Below are 23,995 nucleotides of genomic sequence, written 5' to 3' on the forward strand. Positions count from 1 at the left end.
ATCGAGGGTCCCGGCTGCCCTGGGGGGGGGGGGAGGGGGGGCATTGGAAGGTCCCTGTCCAGCTTATACTGCACAGACAGTGAAGAACACTCAGAGTATTTTGTTTGCACAGAAGCTGCTATGATATTTATATTCTGGCACTTAGAGTCGGTTTTATTTTTGTCTAACACCTCACGTTAGACTCTTCTTCAGATATTTATGTGAGTTTTTCGCCACGGCACAGCTTTGATTATTTTCATGTTCATTTGAACTTCGTGCATTAGAGTAGCCTAACTGGTTATCATCTCAGTATGTCTGATCCTTCACAGAAGGGCATCCCTTTCCTCACATCTTGCACAGGGCACCTCTAGGTATATGTATCTTGTTCTGATCTATTCTTTCAACAAAATGCTCAGGAGGGTCCCCGGCCACCTTGGAGATCACCCTTTCCTTGCGAGCACTGCTTCTGGGGCTTCCTCACTCCCCAGCTCACCAGTTTCCCACATCGTTCACACTGTGCCAGAAGCAATCGGGAAACACGTTCTCTTGCCAGTGACCTTGGTGCAGAAGTAACCCCTTGACGGTGAATCTCTACATTAGTGACAGTTAAGAAGGTCACTGATTCCATTTCAACAATTAAAGGGACCGTGTAACAGGCCACATTTTCTCCCAGATGTGCTGAGACATTCAGCAAGAGAAAAAGCATAAAATATGAAGGGGGTAAATGAAGAGTTCTTCACTGTCCTGCTCCTCAGATTGTTTTCTGTTAAATGTTTATTTTTTAAATTTATTTATTTTGAGAGAGAGAGAGACAGAGAGAGAGAGAAAGAGAGAGAGAGAGAGAGAGAGAGAGAGAGAGAGAGAGAGAATATTCTAAGCAGGCTCTGCACTGTCAGCACGGAGCCCGATGTGGAGCTGGATCCCAGGAACCATGGGAATATGACCTGAGCTGAAACCAAAAGTCTGTCACTCAACCAACCGAGCCCCCAGGCCCGAGGCACCCCCTTCATGTGGTTTGGCTGTCACTTCCAAGCAAAGGAAGAGGGTCTCCTTGTTGGATTTCTAGCTCTCACAGTACGGTGTATAGAACCTTCTGGAAGCGGTGGGGCCCTGAAACAAGGCTGGACAGGGACAAGCAGGTGGAAGTGATGGGGATGGGCTCCTGGAGTGAAAACTCTATGAGGAGGAAGGGACGGGCTGGGGCAGAAAGAGGTACTGGATGTGGGGACGGTCTACACTGGACTGGCCTTCTCACATGTCCTGGTGGAGCTGGGTGCTGGGCTTCGTGCCCCACCCTGAGCAACGCTCACGGTCACGGGCAAGGGGTCACTTTGATGGGGCGGCTCCTATTTTCACACGAGGGCCACGGTGTGACGGGGTGGCCTACAGGTCCCTCTGCAGTGAGGACGGCCCCGCAGCACCGCAGGCATCCGTGACCCTGCACAGCAGACCGTTTGTGTAGCTTTGGTGGACACGCTTCATGGAACACATTCGCCCAAACGGGGACGAGTTTGCTGAGACTGCTCCATCCTTGTCCTGGGACAACGTGTGAGGGTCCCCTCACCCTCAGGCGGCCATGCTCCTTGCGTACCGCTTGCCCCACGGTCCCCAGTGGGTCTAGACTCCCCCTCCCAGACCTGCTGTGTATCTTCCCCAGCAGCCAGCGGCCAGCCAAAGGCACCCCAGACGACCGGAGTGCCACATGTCCTCATCGCCCCATCTCCGCTGCCTGTGCCCGAGCTCATGCCCTCCTCATGTGCTCCTGGGTGTGGAGTCCACTGTGGGTCGGGGCACCAGCTCTGTCCCGGGTCTGATGATTTTCCTTCTGGAGCTGGGGCCCCGGACAAAGTCGTGAGTAAGAGAGGGGCCGTGGTGCCAAGTGCAGAGCTAAGAGAGGTGACAGACCTTCCCCTTCGTCACGGGACTCAGGTATTCTGTCTGCTCAAAGCAGCACCAGTGCCGTCATCCTCAGGGGGCCTATGTGCTGGGGGTGGCAATTCATCCTCGTAGGTTATCATTTCGAATCTGGGGCTCCAATAAATAAATAAATATGTTTATTAAAAATATATTTTTTAAGTTTATTTTGAGAGAAACAGAGATAGCACAAGTGGGGGGAAGGACAGAGAGAGGGAGAGAGAGAATCCCAAGCAGGATCCATGCTGTCAGTGAAGAGCTTGAGGTAGGGCTTGAACTCACCAGCCCTGAGATCATGACCTGAGCCGACATCAAGAGTCAGAAGAGACGCTTAACTGACTGAGCCCCCCAGGTGCCCCTCCAGGGGGGCATTTAAACAGTGGCTCTGTCTGTCAGGGTGACAGCTCCTGGGTCATGCAGTCTGTCACAGGACAGGTGGCCTCTGCAATTGTGAGCCTTCATTTCTACCTATTTTGCTGGAAAATGGAAACCTTGGTCTGATACAACATTCTATAGAATTTAGGGTTTTTGCAGCAAATGCTCTACAGATGCCCAGATAGGAGTATTTACAGACGGTCTGCAACAGGCAAATCTCTACTCAGAGCAGGTCAATGTCGGTCAAGGTGGGCTTCCTGCACCTTCTACCCGATGCGTAATTGGTCCCCACAAGAGATAGTGTCATGTCATGGTGTCGTGTCGTAGTCTGGGTGACAGTCACTGGCAAAGCACTAACCGGATAAGCCTTGGTGAGTGGGAGCCCATGCTGTTGCCTTCATACGCAGCTTCCTCCCTGACACCGTGATCGTTCCACTCAAGACCCCCTTGTTCCAGGCCTGGGTGTGGGCAGGCATCACCTGACTGTTCGTGCCTCTTCCATGTTGGAGCTCACTGAACACGAACAAGCAGAACACTGATTTGCACCCTTTTTGCAGGTCCATCCACCTGCCCTTTCCCCAGCCTTCTTTATCCCCGATTTTCCAACTTCTAATTTACTTTGAACATCTGTTGGTGGCTGCAGAAGAGCAGACGAGAACAGTTTTATCTTCCAATCCTGCAAGTGTGACTTCTTTACATGTTCGCCAAGTTTTGCTTACAAAGTGAATCATTTTCTTCTTCCTGTATATTAGCAATGTATATTGCTGTATATTAGCAATTAGCAATTAGTAAGTGGAAACAAAACAAACAAAAACCTATATTATTTCTATAACCTAAGATTTCTATGGAAATATTAGATCCATCATTTCTTAGGCACATTTGCAAATGATCAAGTTACTCGCCAGGATCTTGCCATTTGCTTAGCCATACATGAGCACGGGTCCCTTTTCTCCAGCGTCATATAACTGGTACCTCACGGCTTTTGGCCTCCAACAGTACCAATAATAGGCTTTTTCTTATCGTCCTTCTAATCTCCACCCGCTGCCCTGTCCCAAAGCCAATGCCACGTGTGTTAGTACTATTGGTAGACGTTGATATGTTTTCTATAGCTTTTTAGCAAGTGATCCCCAAACTTAGCATAAGTGCCAATGAGACGTTACTTCCCTTGATTCTACTGGCAGTCGGGTACTTCGTCCGCTGCTCTCGTCTGGGTGAGCTCTTGTGGCGACTTTCAGCTGGCAGGGAGGTCTCTCCGTGACATCTTTCGTCCCGGCTTCTTTACAACGCACTCTTAGTGTGGTGCCCCAAGCGGTGTGGCAGAAGTCACAAGGCATGTGTGTTCTAGAGGTGCCAGAACACCACTTCAGCCGTGTTCTTCACAAAGCCCGTCACGAGGTCACGTGTCCAGTGGGACATAAAGAGATGCCAGCTCTTGGCGATGAGGGGGTAGCGAAGCCATATGGTGAGGGAACAGCCTCCTTTCAGAGGACATGTCACACTCACCCATCCAGATGACTCATATGGACGTGAAGTGAGGACCTCAGTGCCTCAGAACCCGGTGTTGGACATCAGCAGCTCACGGTGGGACACAACCTCGGCAGAAGGGATTTCTGCAGGGACACTCAGATTTGAGTCCTCGGAAGCCAGAGGTCCTGGGAGCTGAGGACGAAGCGTGTCAGTGCTGAGTGGAGATCTGGGAACCCCCGGATCACCACACAGAAAACATGACACACCTGTTTTGTCCACTGCACACGGACTGTCCACGCTCATGTGTAGTTGCCACGCTGGTGACAGCAGGGCTGAACTCCACTGTTCCAGGGCACAACGCTTCACCGCCTCACCTGTCTTGACATCTCTCCACTCACGCCTTCAATGTGATGCCCGGCTCGTCTGTGAGCAGACCTCCAGGTCCAGTGCAGGCATTGCCTTCCCTGAAAGCCCATCAGGACCTCCACGTTCCCTCGTGTTTCCAGCCAGAAAGGAGCCACTCCTTCACGTCCCTTCCATCACGGTGTCAGTTCCCCTCGTGCACTAGAGGGCATGCTTACTTGTGTCTCCAGCTTTTAGATTATATACTCTTGGGGGGGACGAGTGCATCATCTTACTCATATTTCCTAATCGTAGGGGTTAGCACAGTGCTTGTTACAGAGCTGGTGTGGTGGAAATACCCTAAAGAGGCCCCTGTGATTTCTCCCTCGGTTCTCACCTCTCTTTCCCTGGAGTGTGGGCCACACACGCAATCTGTATCTAGCAAATAAAATATGGCAAGATTGGCATGATATATGATAAAACCCCCAGGACTGTGTCCTGGTATATGGCAAAGGGGAAGAGATTTTGCACCTGCAATTCAGGCTGATTCGTAATCAACTGACTGAGTTACTCAAAAGAGAATTTCTTGGGTGGGCCTGATGCAATCAGGTGTGCCCATAAAGGAGGCCCCGGGCCTTCTGTCAAGGCAGAGATTTGAAGAAGCAGAGACTTTGCCCCTCCACTGTGGGCTCTGAGGGAAGCAGGCTGTCCTGAATTCTACAGCCACAAGGAGACACATTTGCCAGCAACTTGAGGAGCTCAGAAACAGACCCTTCCCTAGTTGGGTGTCCAGACAAGAACACAGCCCAGCAAATACCTTGATTTCAGCCTCGTGAGACCTTGAGCAGAGAGCCCAACTGAGTGGGGCCCAGACTCCCGATTGTGAGGTCATAGATGTGTGTTGTGTTATGCCACGAAGGTTCTAGCGATTTGCTAAGCAGCGGCTGGGAACAAACATGGCTGCCATCAGCACACGTGGGATGAGTGCCTGTGATACCCACAGTCAACAAATTCATCGTGGTGGACAGTGCCTTGTTCAATATGAATGTTACTTTAAGATGCTGATAGATTGAGGAAACTTGAAAGATGGTGCAATTTGTTTAGTTCAACCCCTTTCCCCCCCACATAAAGCAATTGTGTCAAGAAAATCCAGGTGGACTGTCTGTGGACAAATGATTGATGCAGTTAGGATTTGAACCCCGACCCATTCATGATGACTTTAGCTCTGCCTGTAACACCGTGTTCCCTCTCTCTGTGAGAATATATGTGAATTATCTTTAAAATGGTAAAACCACAGAAATTATCGTGTGATGAGCGCTGAGAACAAGGCATGGCATGAACTCCATGAAGTAAAAGGAGATGTGGAAGTCCTTCTTCAGGAAAGGTAATTTAACCCTTGCTGGGTAAGAATTCTGCCTTGTGACTTGTTTCCTGTTGTCTCTTTCTCGCCACCACTAAATGGATTGTGAAGAACAATTTGGGCATCTCTTGTGCTGAGGGAACAGGCCCTGAGCGCCCGGGGCCGCTCTCCTAAGTGCGAAAGGGCCTTTATCATCCCTCGGAGGCTGATTGCTGCCGGCAGGAGAGGACTTTCCTGGTTTGAGCAAATAGAAATACTTGACAGAGAACACTTTTTATCGTCTGAGTTTTTCCCTATCTTTTTAAAATTTTCTTGCCCTGTTAAGTGTCTCCCTCTCCCTACATTTTTTCTTACCGCATTAAGGGGTACACTTATCTTTCTAAATAAATATCATTAAAGTCACTGAGGCATTATCCTCTAATTTTGCAAGTTTAGTATAAAATACTTATAAGATCATATTTCTGATGGCCTGCGATGTGTTTAACTTACGTGCATATTTTTTCCTATAATGTTCTTGCCTTTGTTTTGGTTATATTAGCTAAAGTAATCAGATAATGTTATTATCATGGCCTTTTTAAAAGAAACTTAAGTTTTACTCATGCCACTAAAATATCCCAAAGGTATAAGGCTTGATTTGCGTAATTAACAGGCACAAGGACAGAAAGAGACACAAGATGGTGACTCATGAAAACAGGGTAGAGAGACAGACTTATCCAATCAACTCGGTGAAGTGAGCGAGGCTGATGTGAAGTTTCTTCTATCTCAGAGGGAAATACAGGTCTCCTTACAACAGAGAAGAAAATTCTAAACCGCTTCTGATGAAATTACAAACATGAATTGCATACCTACCAGGCCTCACCCTTAAATATATATATTACATATAAATATATATATAAAATGAACTAAATTGCCCCTTATTAGAAAAATGAAGGCTTATGAAATACAGTCCCTGCTTTTAGAGAAACTATGTTTAATTAGAGCCAGATTTAATATCCTTTCATCCTGCATCATTAAAAGGTATTTAAAATATCACCTTCCAGATTATATTCTCGAATACTAGACAGAGCTAAAGGAATACGACTGGGAATTACCAGTGTAATTAGTTCCAAATGAGTCCTGGTTGAGGAACTCACGCCCGTAATTCATTTCAACGGTGACACGGGTCTAATGGCATCAGCAGGCGTAGGTTTTGAGTGGCACAGAAGTATCGGTTATCAGCCTCATCAGAGTGGGGGAAACGGGGGAAGGGCCAGGACAAAGCAGGGGGGAAATGGGAAGAGGAAATAAAGATGTGTGAGGCTCCAGCCAGCGCTGTTTTTTCAGGAAACCTCCAGTCCACCCAGCCGACCCGAAGCGACTGTGAGGGCAACAGCACAGTCGCCCGGAGACCATGAGTCACACCGTGGGTGACACCGTGGGTGGGGACTGCTCCCGAGGCAGGCCATGGGAAGGGGTGCCTCACCCCCGCAGATGTCCCCTCAGGCAGGAGGGACCGCCTCAAGGTGGGGAAAACTGGGAGCCCACCTGAATGAGGCCAGTAAGTAAAACAACAGAATTACAAGAAACTATTTTATTGTCTGCTTGTTACCATGGAAACACAACAATCAGAGTGGATATTGCTTTATCTTTTTGTGTGAAACCACTCTCAAGGCGAAACATGATATGAAATTAATAAACAAGATAAGATATTTTTCTGATCTTGGAGTTGTTTGTAACATATGAAGATTGTACCTTTTATCTTTTTTTAAAAAACTTAACAACATCAGATTGGGGAAAATTGTCTTCATAAAAATAGTTGAATAAGATATTTCTATTACGTTATCTAGGATAACACTGCAAATGTAAAATTATAGTAATTTTTTTGTACTTGACGTAATTGGTTTTCATTCCATTAAACAGTAATATTTGTCAAGTTGGGTTGAATTCTGTCCTAAAGCCTGGAGTTTTCAAGTATATTCTTCAAACTATTTCAACCAAAGATAGAAGCAGCAAGATTCTCTGTAATACATGGCAATTAATGCCCCAAAATATACTTCTCTGAATCTGTTCTCTTGTCTATAATAGTTACATTAGGAATCAGTCATTTTTGCCATAAAATTGTATGAGTCTATGTAAGTTATAATGCTTCGCTTTAATATTGATCAAAATTATAAATTTCACCAAGAGCTATAATCCTCAGGAATTTGGGTGGCCTTTTATTTTTTTGTTAATTGAAATATATTTGATATAAAACATTGTGTAAATTTAAGGTATACATGTTGACATATTTCTGTAGTGCCATAGGATTGCCATTATAGTGCTAATTAGCACCTCTATCACACTATATAATTACAGTTTCTTTTTAGTGGTTGGAATAATTAAGATCTAGTCTCTTAGCAAGTTTAATGATTATAATACAATACTGTCTGTATTCACTGTACTTTGCATGAGATCTCTAGGAATTACTCACTATTCCTTGCAATCTTTCCCCTTAAACAACAACATCTGGTGGGTCTTAAAAAAATAGAGTGAAGGGCCTGCTTCTTGAAAGTAGGTGTTACCAACAAAGTGATTCAAAATTAAATCGTGCTAATCCTGTACAGAAAACATACTCTGAAGTTGCCAATAGGAGGCTGCGATGTTCTCCAAAGCAATTGAAGGAACTTCCTAAATGTTTTCCGAACAGGTTTGTTGTACACAACAACACAGGACTGTCAACGTCTCATGTGTTGAAACATCTCTTGATGAATAATTACTGGCAAAAGTTAATTTAAAAAAAATCTCAAAAAGTGTAAGATCTCAAAAGTTTTCTTTTCCCATACGTGGAACAAGTCTTCACTCAGTGAGTGTTTTCAGTCTTTCGGGGGATAATTTGCTCCCCGTGTGAAATGTGTTATGTTGCGAGCGGAGCCCAAGGGGCGAATGTGCAGGCTAAGACCGCGCAGTCCCTGGTGTCCCTCACATCCGAGAAAATGTCCACGTATATACACCAATGCAACTTCTTCATTAAGCACTTGGAAACCAGCGGTGTTTACAGTGGAAAGAGAAAATTCCCTTCCATCCGTGGCCATCATCCCTGGGAACCAAAGAGGAAGGAGAAATACGCCTCCCAGCTGCAGAGCATGAGCTGTGCCCGGCTCCTGGTCTGCTCCCCATCACATGACCCTCCCGCACCTCACGGGCCTTGAGTTTTGTTGTCCCTCCACTCCCCAAGTCTCCCCCAATCCCACAGTATGAAGTGTCACCGTGTGAACATCTCCCCTTGTCAGCTGCAATTTTATCTTAGCTTTCTGAGGACAGAATCATCTTTTCAAAACCATATTAGCTTGCCTAGTGACCAGAACTTAAAGAGTGATACGTCAGTTCATTGAGAAAACAGTGAATTCTTTCCATGGTGCGTGACTCAGCGATCAAAAGGAATGAAATGTTGCCATTTGCAGCAACGTAGATGGAACTAGAGTGTATTATGCGCTAAGCGAAATAATTCATGCAGAGCAAGACGGGTATCACATAATTTCACTCATATGTGGCATTTAAGACCCTCAACAGACGAGCATAGGGGAAGGGAAGCTAAAGTAAGATGAAAACAGAGAGAGAGGCAAACCAGAGGAGAGTCTTAAACACAGAGAACAAACTGAGGGTTGATGGAAGGAAGGGCGTGGGGGATGGGCTAGATGGGTGATGGGCACTGAGGAGGGCACTTGTTGGGATGAGCCCTGGGCATTGTATACAAGTGATGAGTCAATGGGTTCTACTCCTGGAACCAATACTACACTGTATGTTAACTAACTTGAATTTAAATAAATACATTTAAAAAAATAAATAAATGGTGCATTTTACTTGCTGTCATAGCCTTACAGTAAGTGCATGACGATATTGCCAATGGAATAGCAGGAAATGCGACACGTGTTGACCTAAATATAAAAACATTTCCACTAGATATCTCAGGGCAGAGTCATACCAAACTATTCTCATTGGTATTGTCACTGTATTTCAGCACATATTTGCACATTGCTGATGCAAAATCATTAACTATTTTTTGGTAGATACTAACATGAATCACATGGTAAAGTTTTCTTAGGATAGGGTTTCATAAATTTATTATATTATGTTAATTAACGTATTATAGTTTCAAAACTTTCTACCTTTTTAATAGAAATACCTGTGAGACTACAATGTGATATTTTCATAGTGTAATTTGTTTCATAAATTGTTTACAACATTCTATACATTTCTTTGTAGTTTTGAGTTTTTATTTAAATTCCAGTTGGTTAGCATACAGTGTAATATTAGTTTCAGGAGTACAATTTAGTGGTTCATCACTTACATACAACACCCAGTGCTCACCCCAAGTGCCCTCCTTATAAAAATGTTAAGTGACACAAACATACTGATGTCAGATTGACTTCCTTTTGCAAGTTTATTTTTATCTTTTTGCTGACCATCTATTTTTTTATATTTATTTATTTATTTATTTATTTAATGTATTCATTTATTAAATATTTTTTTGTTTACTTATTTTGAGAGAGAGAGAGAGAGAGAGAGAGAGAGACCACGAGCAGGGGAGGGGCAGAGAGAGAGGGAGAGAGAGAATCCCAAGCAGGCTCCACACTTTCAGCACAGAACCCGAAGCGGGTCTTGAACTCACAGACTGTGAGATCATGACTTGAGCCGCAAACAAGCGTCAGACGTGTTACCGACTGAGCCACTGGGCCAGCTCCAGCTGACTATCTATTTTTTATATTTAAGAACTATACAAGGGATCCCTTTTCACATGAGTAAAGGATTTTGCCCAATGAATATTTTCCAGGAATAGTCTGACAGCTTGGTATAAGTAAATAAGGAAACTCGTTTGTATTTTTCTCAAACTTCTATTAGCATCCGTCTTTATATCATATTAAGGACAAACCACAATATATCAACTCTGTCACAAGAAACAAATACATTCAACAAAAAATGTTTGCCTGTGTGACCGCACTTTAAAGCAGCTCCGGAGAATCTACGGACTGTGGCAGGACTGTGGCCTTGTAACAAACTGAAAATAAGGGCAGTTCCGCTGAATAATTGCCAGACTGACAGCAATAAAAGCAAGAAAAGAACACATTCTTTAGGAAGTCTTCCTGATTTGCCAATATTCATACACTATCGAAGCTGTACAGACAACAGGTCCATCACCCCCTGTTTTATAGTGGGGCTACAGTCCTTTCCTAAACGTGCACACGACGCGAAAACAGTAGTGTCTTAGTAACGTATTAGCGATTACAGAGATAAAAAGTGTATTTCGTGTATGTGTGTGTGTGCATTTCTGTCCACCTATCTCTATTCCAAGCAATGGGTCTAGCCAATAATATTTTCTGAAACACCCCACCAAATTCATTTTAGATATTGCCTACAGGAATCAAACAGTCATTCGTACAAGGTATGCAGGAATAAATATTGATGCACTCTTTAATGCCACTTTCAAATGTTTACTTATGTATTTCCCTAACAAATGTATTTCCTTAACAAATAATGAGTTACATTGCGGGTTAGGAGTAGGGAGCAAGCTGAAGATTTGGAATTCCGTGTTTGTGAGGCTGTAGGAAATAAACCGGGTCAAAAACTAATCTGGATTTGTACAAATGCCTAATAACCCACAGATTGCTTTACATTTGATTTCTTTCGTCAAAGTTCAGCGCGAAACTCACCGAAAACAAAGAGGCATTTTTGCTAAGCCTCTTTTCTAGGGTGGGGAGCAGGGCTATAAGAATTTAATACTGTGTTACAATTTTCTTTAACAGCCACCCCATTTAGGTTGTAAATTAAGAAGGCTTTCAAGTGCATGACTGCCCAGGAATTTTCCTAAACACATTCTGTTTAATTGTAGTTGTGTTCACTAGCACAGGCTACATGGAGAACCGGGACCTTCCTACTAAACAGGATTCTGTGGTTTAGACCCCGTATGTGTGTGTGGATGGGAGTGTATGATGTGTACTGTGATAGTAGGTAGTGAAACGAGGAGACTGCCGGAGAGCTCACTGCTACTGAGCCCCGACTGCCTGTCGCTGTGAGACAGGAGAACCTAGCTTTCCTGCAGTTTTCATTTCTAACTCTGAATGCAGCTCCTGACTCTCTAACCCCTTCTCCCTCTCTTTCCCTTTTTTATCCCTTTGACCTTGGTTTTCCATTGAACATTAACTCTGACGTATGACCCAGAACCTCAATGTAAAGATGTCCTGAAGGGGCTTTGGATGATCAATATCAACCAAGTGAGCAAATTTGGTTCCTAATACACCAAATCTTGGGAATGTGTCCTTCTTGAGTGATTAAAAACATTTTTTTAATGTTTATTTATTTTTGAGAGAGAGGAGAGAGAGAGGAGAGAGAGAGAGAGAGAGAGAGAGAGAGACAGAGCATGAGTGGGGGAGGGACAGAGAGGGAGACACAGAATCAAAAGCAGGCTCCAGGCTCCCAGCTGTCAGCACAGAGCCCGACGCGGGGCTTGAACCCATTAACCATGAGATGGTGACCTGAGCCAGAGTCGGACGCTTAACCATCGGAGCCACCCAGGTGCCCTGAATGTGTCCTTCTTGAAATGCATAAAACAACTAGACAGACAACAATAAAACAACAACCTTTTCCCCACAGAAATGCCCAAACCAATGAATGTGTGTGGAATATTTGAGGGAATGAAGTATTTCAAATAGGAATCGATACGATGCCGTGACAAACAAGGTGCAGACTTGGGGAGTCGGAGATGTTTTCGGGTTCTCCTTGCTAGTTCGACACCAGCCCACACCTGACCTCTCAAAGCTCCATCCTTATAAAATGGAAATCTGCTCCCTCTTTCAGTAAACAATTGTGAATATTAAACAGACCAAGTATGGTGGTGTATTGACCAGTGAATTATATACTCATGTGTAATATACAATATTGATACAAGTACAATGTGTATGACACATATGAATTCTATATCATAAGTATATATACAATGTAAATAGAAGTATAATATATACTTTCAGACAAATAACTGGTAAGTACATTAACCAAGCTCCCCTCCCCCTGGGATCCCAGCACGGCCAACAACCTGCCCAGGAGCCAGGCTTCACCTGTGGGCTCATCTCCATCAACTGCTCACAACCCTGCCCCATCCGTCCTTCTCGTCTCTTTGAAAATCTGGGTAGACCAGTAGTGCGCGTGCCGATAAGTGCAACATTTAAGCCATGCAAGTGTACCTATTACCCGTTGCCGCGATAATGGTGCATAACAAATAACTCAAACATCAGGGGCATAAAAGAAGAGATCTTAATTGGTTTACAGGTCTGTGGGTTTAGCTGCCCGTGTGGGTGGGCTTTCTCGCTCAGTCACCTGTTTGTAGCCAGTTACGGGCTGGCGCCTACCGGTTGGCTGACTGGCAGCTGGTCTAAAAAAGCCACAGGTGATGTAACTTGGGCAACTCAGCCTCGCTCCACGTATCTTACTCTTTAAGTGCTGGTACATTTTGACAATTCACGTGGTGCTTGGCTGATAAACAAAATAAGAACCAGTATCTTTTACTTCATCATTTTGCTTTTTATCATTTTTAAGCTCTGAGAAACCAAAATAAGATGCCATTTCGTACACATGGACTTTTGAAATGCGGAGTAATGTGAAATAACACTAAAGGAAAAGCGGGGCTGTTATTCCTCCTCCAGGAGGTAAGACTTACCCAGCACTCGTCCAGGAGCTTCAGTGTAGCACTACCGAGCATCTCCCGTATGAGAGGCATGTCACGGCCATCTGACCGTCCTGGCTTCTGACATCAGACTTGCAGGAAGTGCCCCCCCACCCCCAGACGTCAGTCAGTACTTTGTGTGCAGCCCACACACTGGGCTACGTGGCTACGGCCTCTCTCCAGGACCCAGAGAACGCCTCCCCTGGAGCCTGGCTCTCCCACCTGAGGACTCGTTTGCTCTGACGCACAAGCCGAGGCAAAGGAGAGTAACCCGTTCATCGCCATCACGGAATTGGCCGCATATGGGATCTGACCCAGAGCTGAAAGGAAGGACAGAGTCCCCCTGTTCTCAAGCAGTGACAATACGGTGAGGGATCTCCTCGAGGAGAAGACGGAACGTTTCTGATTGATGGTCAACTGTCACCACACTCAGTGCGACTTACTGGCCCCTAAGGTCCCAGGATTGAGACATGTTAGGGAAGGCAGATATGGTGTGAGCCCCCTCTAGGCCAGAGAATAAGCTTCTCTACTGGACCTCCAGGCATCCAGAGAAGGTGAATTCACATAATTTAATGGCTTGTTTTGGTTCGTTAGTAAAACAATTGTTTTCCAACTAACAAAGCCAATGCAGAAATGGAGAACTCATTTATGGTAATTCTCTATTCAGCAATTTAAGCATGCCCTTTCAAAAATTACTTACTAGGGGATTTTCAGAGGGAAGGCATCAACGTAGCTAAGAGCTCTATCCTCCAGGCCTTGCACAATCCTTGGCTCATTGCTGGCCCTCGCTGGAGTTTTCCTGGAAGAAATCACAGGAGGGGTGACTGCGTGTGGCAGGCGCAGGCTGGATTTGGGACAGCCGAGGCCTCCCGGTCCTGGCTGTGGAGAAGAGCCTTGCAGAGAGCGCTCGCCCCGCACACAGCTTGCTGGCCATCCAGCGGTGGGGGGCATGGTCGGGATCCTTCAACAGCTCCGATTCGGTAACTTGACCAGCGGAATGTCTGGTGGACTTTGTTTTCTGTCTCGTGGACGCTGGAGCTAACAGGCAGCTGAGATAGACGAGTAAGGTGACCGTGTAACTCTTCCCCACGCTGGATACAGGTGAGGTTGAGGGTGGTGCTCTGGTAAGTGCTCTGGGAGAACGGTATGCTCCCGGCAAAGCTGTGGATGGTGGGAAAGCAGGCCTCCCGGCCTGTGCAAATGGCATCTGCCGGGCTTGGTCGGGCTCCCTGCCTCCTCTGGAGCTGGTAAGGGGCAGGTGAGGAAGGGCCCCCTGACCCCGTTGACATGGCCCAGTGCTGCGTGTCTCTGGGAGAGACACTGCATCGATTCAGGGGTGTCTGGCCATTTCGTTAGTAAGGACGGGGTCCTTCTGACATCTGGATGGTGTGCTGGTGGGTCTGCAGCCGGACAGCCAGCCGTCCCCTCGTGGCACCTGAAGCATCCCTGTTCCATGGTCCGAGCCATGTCTCTGGGATGTTCTTTTTACGTAGTAGTCCATTCCTGCTTCGTGATGCTTCGTTCCCCTAGTGATGTTACCGCAGCATGCTCTCAGTTTCTTCTCTTTCCTCCACATTGGTCTTTTGTTTAGTCTCTGATTTGATATAGAGGTTTAATTAAGGGCATGGTGATCTTTATCCACCTGCTCTTCCATATGAGAGGGCCAGTGAAAAGCTGATTGGAAGTTTTGTGTCCATAGGTGGGTTTGTTGACTGCAGGGTTCCCTGGGATTGTGTCTTCACGGAGGGAATATTAGTACATTTGAGTGTTTTTCCTTTCGGATGGTGATGTCCCGTCTGCACCTGCAATCCGCAATACAACATTCTCTTACCTGGGTGCCGCCGTCATGCTGGGAGCTGAGGAGGAGAAGAGGGTGGGAACCCAGTATTCACAACATAAATTTCAGTCAACGCCTGTTTTAATGGCACTGCTTTCCTTCAACAGTGCCTTCTGGTCTCCATTCTGCATTATGTTTTCTAGAAAAACACACCCCTAATAATCTGTCACATCAGAGAGGAGTAACCATCCAGATTCTCAAAGGAAGGAAGCCATAGGGGGGTTTAGCGTCTAAAAAAAAAGCAACTTAAGGCAAGCATTCTGGTTTATCCCCAGTTTGCCCAGAGGTCTATCCTAGGTGCTACTAATCTCTGGGTCTTGTGGGGATGAGGTAGAGTGACCTCTCCAGCTTTATCCACTGCTAATTAGGATTCAGGACTGCTGGGTAAATCACCACAAGTCCTCTGTTTTTCAGTCTCCAAAACGTTTTGGTCTCTTCTCTTTTTTCTCGAGATAATCTGTCCTTTGAAAGGTCACTTCCTATCCCTGGTGGGACTCAGTGCAGGTGGAGGCAGACGTGTCTATCCAACCCACCATATTTATGTAGAAATCTGACTCTGACAAGACCAAGTCATGTGACGCTGAAGCAGAATTTCAGGGGCTTCCACTCTTGATGCTGTAACAGTGTGTCTCAGAAAGTCCTGAGGGTTGCACCCAGGCATTTACCACAGTGCTAAGTCACAAAGAGAAATGAGAAAATGTGGTCACTTCAAGACGTGTGCCTTCCATGGAAACCCTCTGAACAGGATCTGTTAATCTGTAGGTTCCCCAGAATTCCGAGGGAAAGCAAATAGAACGTAGGGCTTTTCATCCCCAAACGAGTAAGTTCCATAGAGGGAAACACTTCAGTTACACGAGTGGTGATTAAATCCCACACCATTTGTACCCTGACTTGAAAATGGAGCTAAGGAGGCAGAGCTATTGGCTTCAGTCTTTTTCCTAATAAATGGAAGAGTGCACATTAATATCCCTGCTGTATAAAATGCTCCCCAAAGTAGAGCGGAACCATCATTGAATAAATTTACATGAGTTTTGGTTGTTTTTTATGCAGCATATTCAGACACTTTCTGTGAATTATATTTGACACAATTAATAACTTGATGTCTTGGTCAATATAAATGTTTTGAAGGTATGCATTTTAGATTCTAAAATATTGTACAGCTAAGTTTTCTTGCCACAGGAAGGAAAATGTGACCGGCTTTTAGTTGTTTGGCATTTAAACAAAAACTAATTTTTTTAAAAAATTCATTGCTCTGATTTTAAGGCACAATAAATCACTTGTCGAATCCCTAGACCATACCACAGATATTTCAAATTACACTTTTCTCTCCTGTCTGTCATGCTGACCAACAACACTCCAGGTAAAACCAGGAATGCATTAGGGGTGTGCTGCTGTTCTCGCTCTTACTTTGTGGTAAATTCTACACGGATATGCTGACAATTCATGAAATTAAACAATAGAAATACAAATGTTGCTAAGCAACCAGCTCTCCCCTGCTTTAGTAAGTTAGACACAGTTGCAAAAGTGGGAAATCTCCATAAACTGAAAGCCTGAAGCTTGCCATTGGTGTTAACAACTCTGACATTAATTCTATGTCACCCTCCGTGTGAGTGTAGATGCTAATAATGAAATCATTTCCGTAGGACCCTTCTTTCTTTTCCTTGGAACGCAAAGGTAACATAAATACATTTTATTTCACTTAGCAAGTAAATGGATCAAATATTAATAACTTATGTGATCTATAAAGGTAATATGTGCTCTTTAAAAGTTATGTAATCTATCACAACTACAAAGTGAGCAGACTTTTAATAATTTTAGAATATCAATTCAGCTGAACATATGCTTAAGATGAGAACTATTGTGTGTTTTATTTTGATGGTTTCTTACTTTGCTATCTCCAAGTATTAAGTATTATTCCTAGTGTGTCCCATCTAAGTACGTATCTCAATATAGCACCTGTCCCTTAGCAGATTGCATGTGACATACCCAGTTTCTAGCAGCATCACATTATCATTTTTAATAATAAAAAAACAAAAAGTATACTCTTGGAGGAATACCAGATCACAAAGAGTATGTGCAAAAAATGATAATATTGCTATAAAGAGCTTCAGAAAATTCTAGCAGCTGATTTGCTGTAATAATTTGGAGTCAGTTCTTTCCTTTCACATAAGTATAATGGTGACATAATTTTTCCTTATTTTTCTTTATCACATTTAAATTTTCTCTGACTTTACTATACTATGCTATTTTATGAAACTATATCCCCTCTTTAACTGATTAAGATTTGAGGGATTATTCTTGCTCTGTGTTACATCAGTTCACTTCATTTATCTTTTTCAAAAATTTCCATGTCAAAAAACAGGTTTTCTAAGCTTCATAAAACTGAATTTACATTTAAATGCAATCCATTCTGCTGAAAAAAATTCTTGAATAAAGAGTGGCTTTATCCCAGCTATAAATGTGAAGCTACAGGATTATGTCAACCACGTAAATTGAAGCACTTAAATTAAATGCAAAGTAATTTTGCATGATACTATCCATGTGCTTATTAGAGAGAGATCACCTTTAATATACGATTTACAAAGTAAGCCCAATTAGTGTTCTAAAATATCTCCGCGCCAACAATCTGGGGAAAAATGGAGAGAATATAGTCTTTCAGAATAGATTATATTTCACACATGTCCAGAAGATGCTGAGATGTGGCTTTTATAAAGAATGATACATCATGTGCTATTACTAATGCAAATTTACGTCTGTCAATTTTGATTCTGTGTTTAAGTAAATAAGTTAAAACATTATATTGCCCTGACGTAAACTTAATTGACTAAATTGTGCTTCCTTAAAACACATTGCATGAAGTAATATTGATGACATTTATTTAATTTGTCAAGGAAATTGAAACACAATGAACCCTGAACAAGGATCAGTCAGTGTTATGCATCATACATTTATGATGTTAATTCTATCATGATAATAAAAACATTTGCCAACACCTGACAATACAGAGAAGCAGCAAAATTCAAGACTAATAAACTGATTTTTGGCATGAAAAGATTTTTGGCAAAGCTTTCCCATTTTGCCCTAAATACCACTTGTCCTGTAAAAACTAAGTCACCTTGGTTGAAGAGAAAGGATAATCATAAAATACCTCTATGTGTATGTGCAATGAGGATTCTTTGAGACATAGCTAGGCAGGAAAGCATCCAGCCACATCCACAGGGGAAACAATAGAATGTCCCCACTTGGACAGAATCCCTGATAACTCTGTTTAGAACTCTGGCTCCATCCTGTTGGAGGAGAACTTCTCTATTCCTCACCAGTCTTCTCAGCCAGGACTGCGGCGACTCAGTTACTTTCTGTCTCTGATGTGCACACAGGTTCGGGGTGAAGGTTCATCAGAAATAACGAGGGGCGCCTGGATGGCTCAGTCAGTTGGGTCTCTGACTTCGGCTCAGGTCATGATCTCGCAGAGCGTGAGTTCAGGCCCCGCGTTGGGCTCTGTGCTGACAGCTCGGAGCCTGGAACCTGCTTCGATGCTGTGTCTCCCTCTCTCCACTCTCCACCCCTCCCCTGCTTGTACTCTGTCTCTCTTTCTCTCAAAAATAAATAAACATTAAAAAAAATTTAAAAAAGAAGAAATAATGAGGATTTCTCATTTCGCACTCTCATGGAGTCCTTTAAAGCTGCTGTATTGGGAGTCCATGGAATGCCATCCCCAACTCTGTCAGGTACTGACTCCCCCAGCTTCGGAGGGTGTTGGGAACCAACCGTGCTTGGCTGAGTTCCTCTCTGGAACCTTCTGTCAGCCAGAAAGACCCATTGTCCTCTTATCCCATATCCCAGTATTGGTCTGGGCTGGCTCTCTTCCTCAGAGCAGGGAGGTTGTCAAGGGCCATCCCAAGTCCAAGGCTGCCTGCGAGATTGATTAGGACCGTCTGCCATATCGCCCCAACAGCCTGGCACCTCCCAATGATACTTCCTTCCCGTAGGCGTCGATCCAGCACATGTCTCCATCTTACAGACTCCACCGTAAGACCGCGGGTACCAGAAGCGTGCTCAGGAGGCGGACTCTAAAGTGAGACACTGGCGTGGATCCCACATCAGTGACATGTGAAAGTGAAGATCTATCGTAGCTGGTAGACGGAGCAATGGCAGCCCTTGTAATGCTGGAGGTGCACGTTTGTTAGGGGTTACTAGTGTTGAACGAAGGGGAGATAGTTGAGGCGGGGAATGTACTGGCAAGTGCAATGTCCTAATTCACAAATATGAATGATAAGTACTAAGGAACTGAATGACACTGTGGGGGTAATTGATAGATCAGTGACAGACGATGGAAAGCTGAAGGTCATTAATCACAGATTTAAGGTGAAGTGGGAGTCACACGGGCCGTATCATGAAGAGCTACAAGGCGGTAAAAGCTAGGATAGTCTGTATGGAAACTGGTATGGGGAGTGCCAAACCAGTACGCGATGGAGCATGAAATTGGGACTACATCATAGACTCAATTATACAGTAATTAACTCTTAAGTCTGATAAATGTGCTCTTTTCCGTCCTTATGGAGGTGGATGGACCAGATGCATTTCACGATCTCATGGAACAGAAAACAGTGCATGTGTATGATGTTATTCAGAGCTAGATAACTCTCCTGCCCTCTCTCAAAATACAATCTGGATGCATCTGGAAGATCTATACAATCCGCCGAACAATACATTAGTCATCCTGTCAATGGCATGTCGTTGGTTGAAGTAGATGACTAAGAATTGGCAAATACATTGCAGGTGTTGGTAAGATACCTGCACTCTAGACCATGGAAATGGAAAAAAAGGGTTGAAAACCTTCACATATCAGTGATTTTTTTAGTGATCTAGGTGTCCAAGGGATACTGGGACATGATCTCCAAAGTAAAGGAAAAGTCTCTGCCTTGTGTTGTCATCTTACTCAGAAAGAAGCACAATACCTGGTAATCTTCTGGTTCTGGAGACAGCATGTTCCAAACTTGTCAACAAAGCTGTGTCACATTTACCGCTTTGACCAAGTGACATCGCTATAGACAGAATTGTGTCTCCTTCTCCCCAGCTTCATGTATTGAAGTCCTGCCCCCCAGGGTGATGGTATTTGGAAAGAGGGCCTTTGAGAGGTAGTTGGGTTTAGACGAGACCATGAGAGTAGGGCCCTCATGATGGGATTAGTGTTCTGGGAAGACCAAGAAGGAGACACCAGAGCTCTCTTGCATGCTCACGAGGAAGCAGTCATGTGAGCACAGAGCAATATGGTGGCCGTCTGCAAGCTAGAAACCGCATTGGCCGATACCTTGATCTTGGACTTCCGGCCTCCAGAACTGTGAGAAATAAATGTCTGCCGTTTGAGCCGCCCAGGCTATGGAATTTTGTTACAGAGGCAGCCTGAGCAGATGAAGACAGACATGGAAAACCATCCGTTTTGCGTGGGATTCAGAATACAAAAGGGCTCTGTGGTCCAGGTGGCAACTTAAGTGGCCCTGTCATTTGAATAATATAACTCAATGGACACGAGAGATCTCTATGGAGTTGGAAAATTCCCTGTGTAGAGCTCCTGGCATCCCCAGTATGAAAATAATAGCTAAGAGCTCTAGGCTAATGGACCCAGTTTTGGACACTGGCAGCACATAATTGTACACTATCCAAAAATATTTCTCAAGAGCTATGAACCTGGTAGTAATAGAGATCCTGACATATCAAATGACCATGTGATCAGAACTGGTTCACAATCGTTTCTGTGAGAGCCCACAAGTCAAAGGTAAGGTTAGTGCAGCAGACATTTAGTGAGGAGGAAATGGTATGTTCAAGATCGGGCACAAACTAGCATGAAAGGACACAGATAAGCTCTGTGAGCAGGCAGCCTCCCTGGTGTCCACTACTGTCCCTCTGTGGCTTCTTCTTCAGCTCAAACTTACGTCCACTCTGGTTTGCCTTATGATTGGCTGATGGAGGAGGAAAAAGGCAAAGCTTGCTTAACAGTTGCATTGCTCAGGATAGGACGCATAAAGGGTGAGGGCTGTGCTGAACCCAAAATCAGGAGTGGTCTTAAAGAACAGCAGGTAGGAAAGAATCCTCCCAGTGGATGCTATTTCACCCATTTTCTGTAGAGAGAATAGCCAAGGTAGGAATATAGTCTGACTCACGGGAGCCGTGACTAGCTTGGCCGGCTGGTCCATGGATGAAGAAGGTTTAGAACATCGGAGACAAGGAAACCAGAGAGGAAGCAAGCTGATGGGCTTGGGGAAGTGGCCCTGGATGTGAAGATCTTTGCTCTCACTCTAACACGCACTAAACAGCATTCACCTAGAAATTCTCTATGTGAGGCCTCCAGAGTATTTGACCTACTGGCATAGGGGCGTGAGTAATAGTGCACTGAACAGAGAAACACACTACAGTGGAGATTAGCCGGAGCTCTGGATACATCATGGAATCCACTGGGTGAGTATCCGGGAAAGAACAGGGCCCTCCTGCCCGAGGGGAGTGGGGCCGTGGCTCAGCACCAGGACCCACACAGCCGGGCTGAAGGGCCTGTGTCACCACGGCCTCTCCTCAGAGCCGCCAGATGCAAGGTCCTTGGGACGAAGTCCATCAGTGCAGTCCGTAAATTGTTGCTTTTTCTGTTACACGGAACCGTTATCATTTGATCTAGCTAATGTGTTTTTTTCTTCTATACGGATAAGTTGCTTCGCATAAAGGTTACGTACATAGATCCCTGCGGCCTCCTCTGCACATGCGTTGACTTATCTGAAGACTGGCTGTGAGCATCTCCCTGAGCTGTGCCAAAGCATGCGCAAGTCTGGTGGATGTTTGATTTAACGAAATGTTGACTTACAGTAGATGCTGGTAGTTATAAAACTTAGGATATTTAATTTTCAATTAGACAAAACACTGTGTGTGTGTGTGTACATGCGTTCATTCAATGAACCACCAGTAAGTATAATATTCCAATACTTTCCATCTCAATCTTCTATTTCTTGAGTTCAAATTGAAACAACAACCCTTCTAGATCCCAGTTAGAGATTAAAAAGACTGTGCTTCTTTTCAAAAGCTGCTTCCCTCCCTTGAGGGGAGCACTCTGAACATAAATCACTTAAGACACCATTACATCCCATCTGGGCAAAGCCAGATAAGCTGTTTACTAGACCCCTCCCCCACCAAGTTTGTATTGTAGAACAAAAGCTAAAGTGTCTGATGGAAGACTGAAAATTGAATCTTCATCATCCGATGTCACTAACGCTGTTCCAATTTCCTATCAGTAGAAAGACCTTAGGAAAATAATATAAATGTGACAGACACACTGAGGAAATTAAGGTGAAAGTATTACTCATCTCTCTGGTTCTGAGATTGCACGGAGAACCCAAGGCAGGGTTCTCAATCACTTAAGACCCTACTTCATCTTGACAAAAGTCTCTCTCCCTCTTTTAGTATTATTTAAATCCAAAATTAATCCTGTATTATCACACAAAACTTGAAGTGATGAAAGAAGGCTGTTATTTTATTCTTGAACTAAATACGCTCTTCATACTCATCATTCTGATATGATTCTCTTTAGCTAAAATGAGCACATTCTGAGCTGTGGTAGCCTTTTTATGCATGACCGTAAGAGGAGGGAGGGAGGGAGAGATTGAGGGGGAAGGGAGAAAATTTTCAGGAGGGCAATCTATACATGGGAACAAGGTTTGGAGTAGAGAAAATGATAAATAAATGCTCTTTCAGGAAGAGCAAACAAGATACAGACAATCCGAATGAGAGGATCGGCCAAAGCATACTGTTTTGTAGACACAAGAGAGACAGTACTGAGGACACACTAGGATGTGCACATTTTTAAGGGTAAATAAAAGCGCACTGTGACATCCCAGGGGGAGTCCTGACAGCATTGTGGTGATATGGTGATGACAGCCGTTAACACATACCCTTTCTGCTTCTAGGAAACAGTAACAGGTGCACTAGAGGAATGAGGACTTCTTCCCCCCACCAAATCACGCATGTCCACCTAACCCTTCCCAGCTGTAGCAGAAACGGTCCTTCACCCGCTAAATCAAATAAATATGGTGAAATATTCTGGAAAGCATGAAGTATAGCCAAAGAGAGAAAACATGGTCACCTGGATAAGACATGGGCACTGTTAATGAAGGAAGTTGTAAGCCATTACAGTAAATGACAGATTTGACAGATTTGGTAAAGGGAATCATGATACGGTGAGTCAATTCTTGGACACAGTGGGAGAGGATTTTTAGCCTCTGACAGAGGTCGGTTCCAATCTCGGCTCTCCCACTTCCTGTTTGATCTTAGACACGTTCCTTAATCCTTCTGAGATGCCGTGTCCTTATATTCACCCCAAATCATACCTACCTGCTAGGGGCGCTGTAATGTCCAAAGAGGCGAGCCATTTTTAAAGCTCCCATCCTCATTGCAATCATCATCATCGTTAATTTTTATTTTCTGTGCCAATATCCTACCTTCAGGACCAGAGACGATCAAAGGTGATCTCGAACTAAGGAGTACCGGTGGATGCTCATCCTAGCCTGTGGGAGCACGGAGGGAGGGACTCCCGTGCGGACGCTCAGGGTGCACACGGGTTTCCTGGCCTTTCCGGCAGGAAATGAGAGAAACACACCGGGAGCACGGAAACGAAGCTGAGACCAGCTCGAGGACAAGCTGACGGAGCTCATCCTTCAAATGCACGCAAGCAGTCACTCTTCAGGCCGCATCACAAAATGCGCGTCCACTCGGACGGTCGTTGGGGCCCCTCTGATCCGGCCCCTGGATGTGACGATGCCTCCAGAGGAAACCCACCTGACAGCGTGCAACACAAAGCGTCATTATTAGGCTGTTTCTCACGGCTCATGGCCGGTTAACTGCAAACACGGGGTCAGAAACAGTTTTTACACGCTCCTGCTAGATGGAAAGTGAAAATTAAACATGTTGGTATCATTCTCTACCTGTTGTCTGCTGGCCACAGTTAACCGAGTCGCTCTTTCACCTTCAGACCCTATTCCAGCCTGCCATCGACCATGTGACCGTGTTACAG

General features: G+C 44.6%; 1 long non-coding RNA gene across 1 annotated transcript; it reads left to right on the forward strand.

The window, feature by feature from the left end:
• Nucleotides 1-4,650: 4,650 nt before the first annotated feature.
• On the forward strand, nt 4,651-23,893 carry LOC128312632 (uncharacterized). Its single transcript, XR_008292157.1, has 3 exons — nt 4,651-5,461; nt 12,983-13,663; nt 23,430-23,893. It is a non-coding gene; the product is annotated as an uncharacterized LOC128312632 (long non-coding RNA).
• The last annotated feature ends 102 nt before the right edge of the window (nt 23,894-23,995 follow it).

The sequence above is a fragment of the Acinonyx jubatus genome, chromosome D2, assembly GCF_027475565.1.
Source record: "Acinonyx jubatus isolate Ajub_Pintada_27869175 chromosome D2, VMU_Ajub_asm_v1.0, whole genome shotgun sequence".
NCBI classification, from domain to species: domain Eukaryota; kingdom Metazoa; phylum Chordata; class Mammalia; order Carnivora; family Felidae; genus Acinonyx; species Acinonyx jubatus.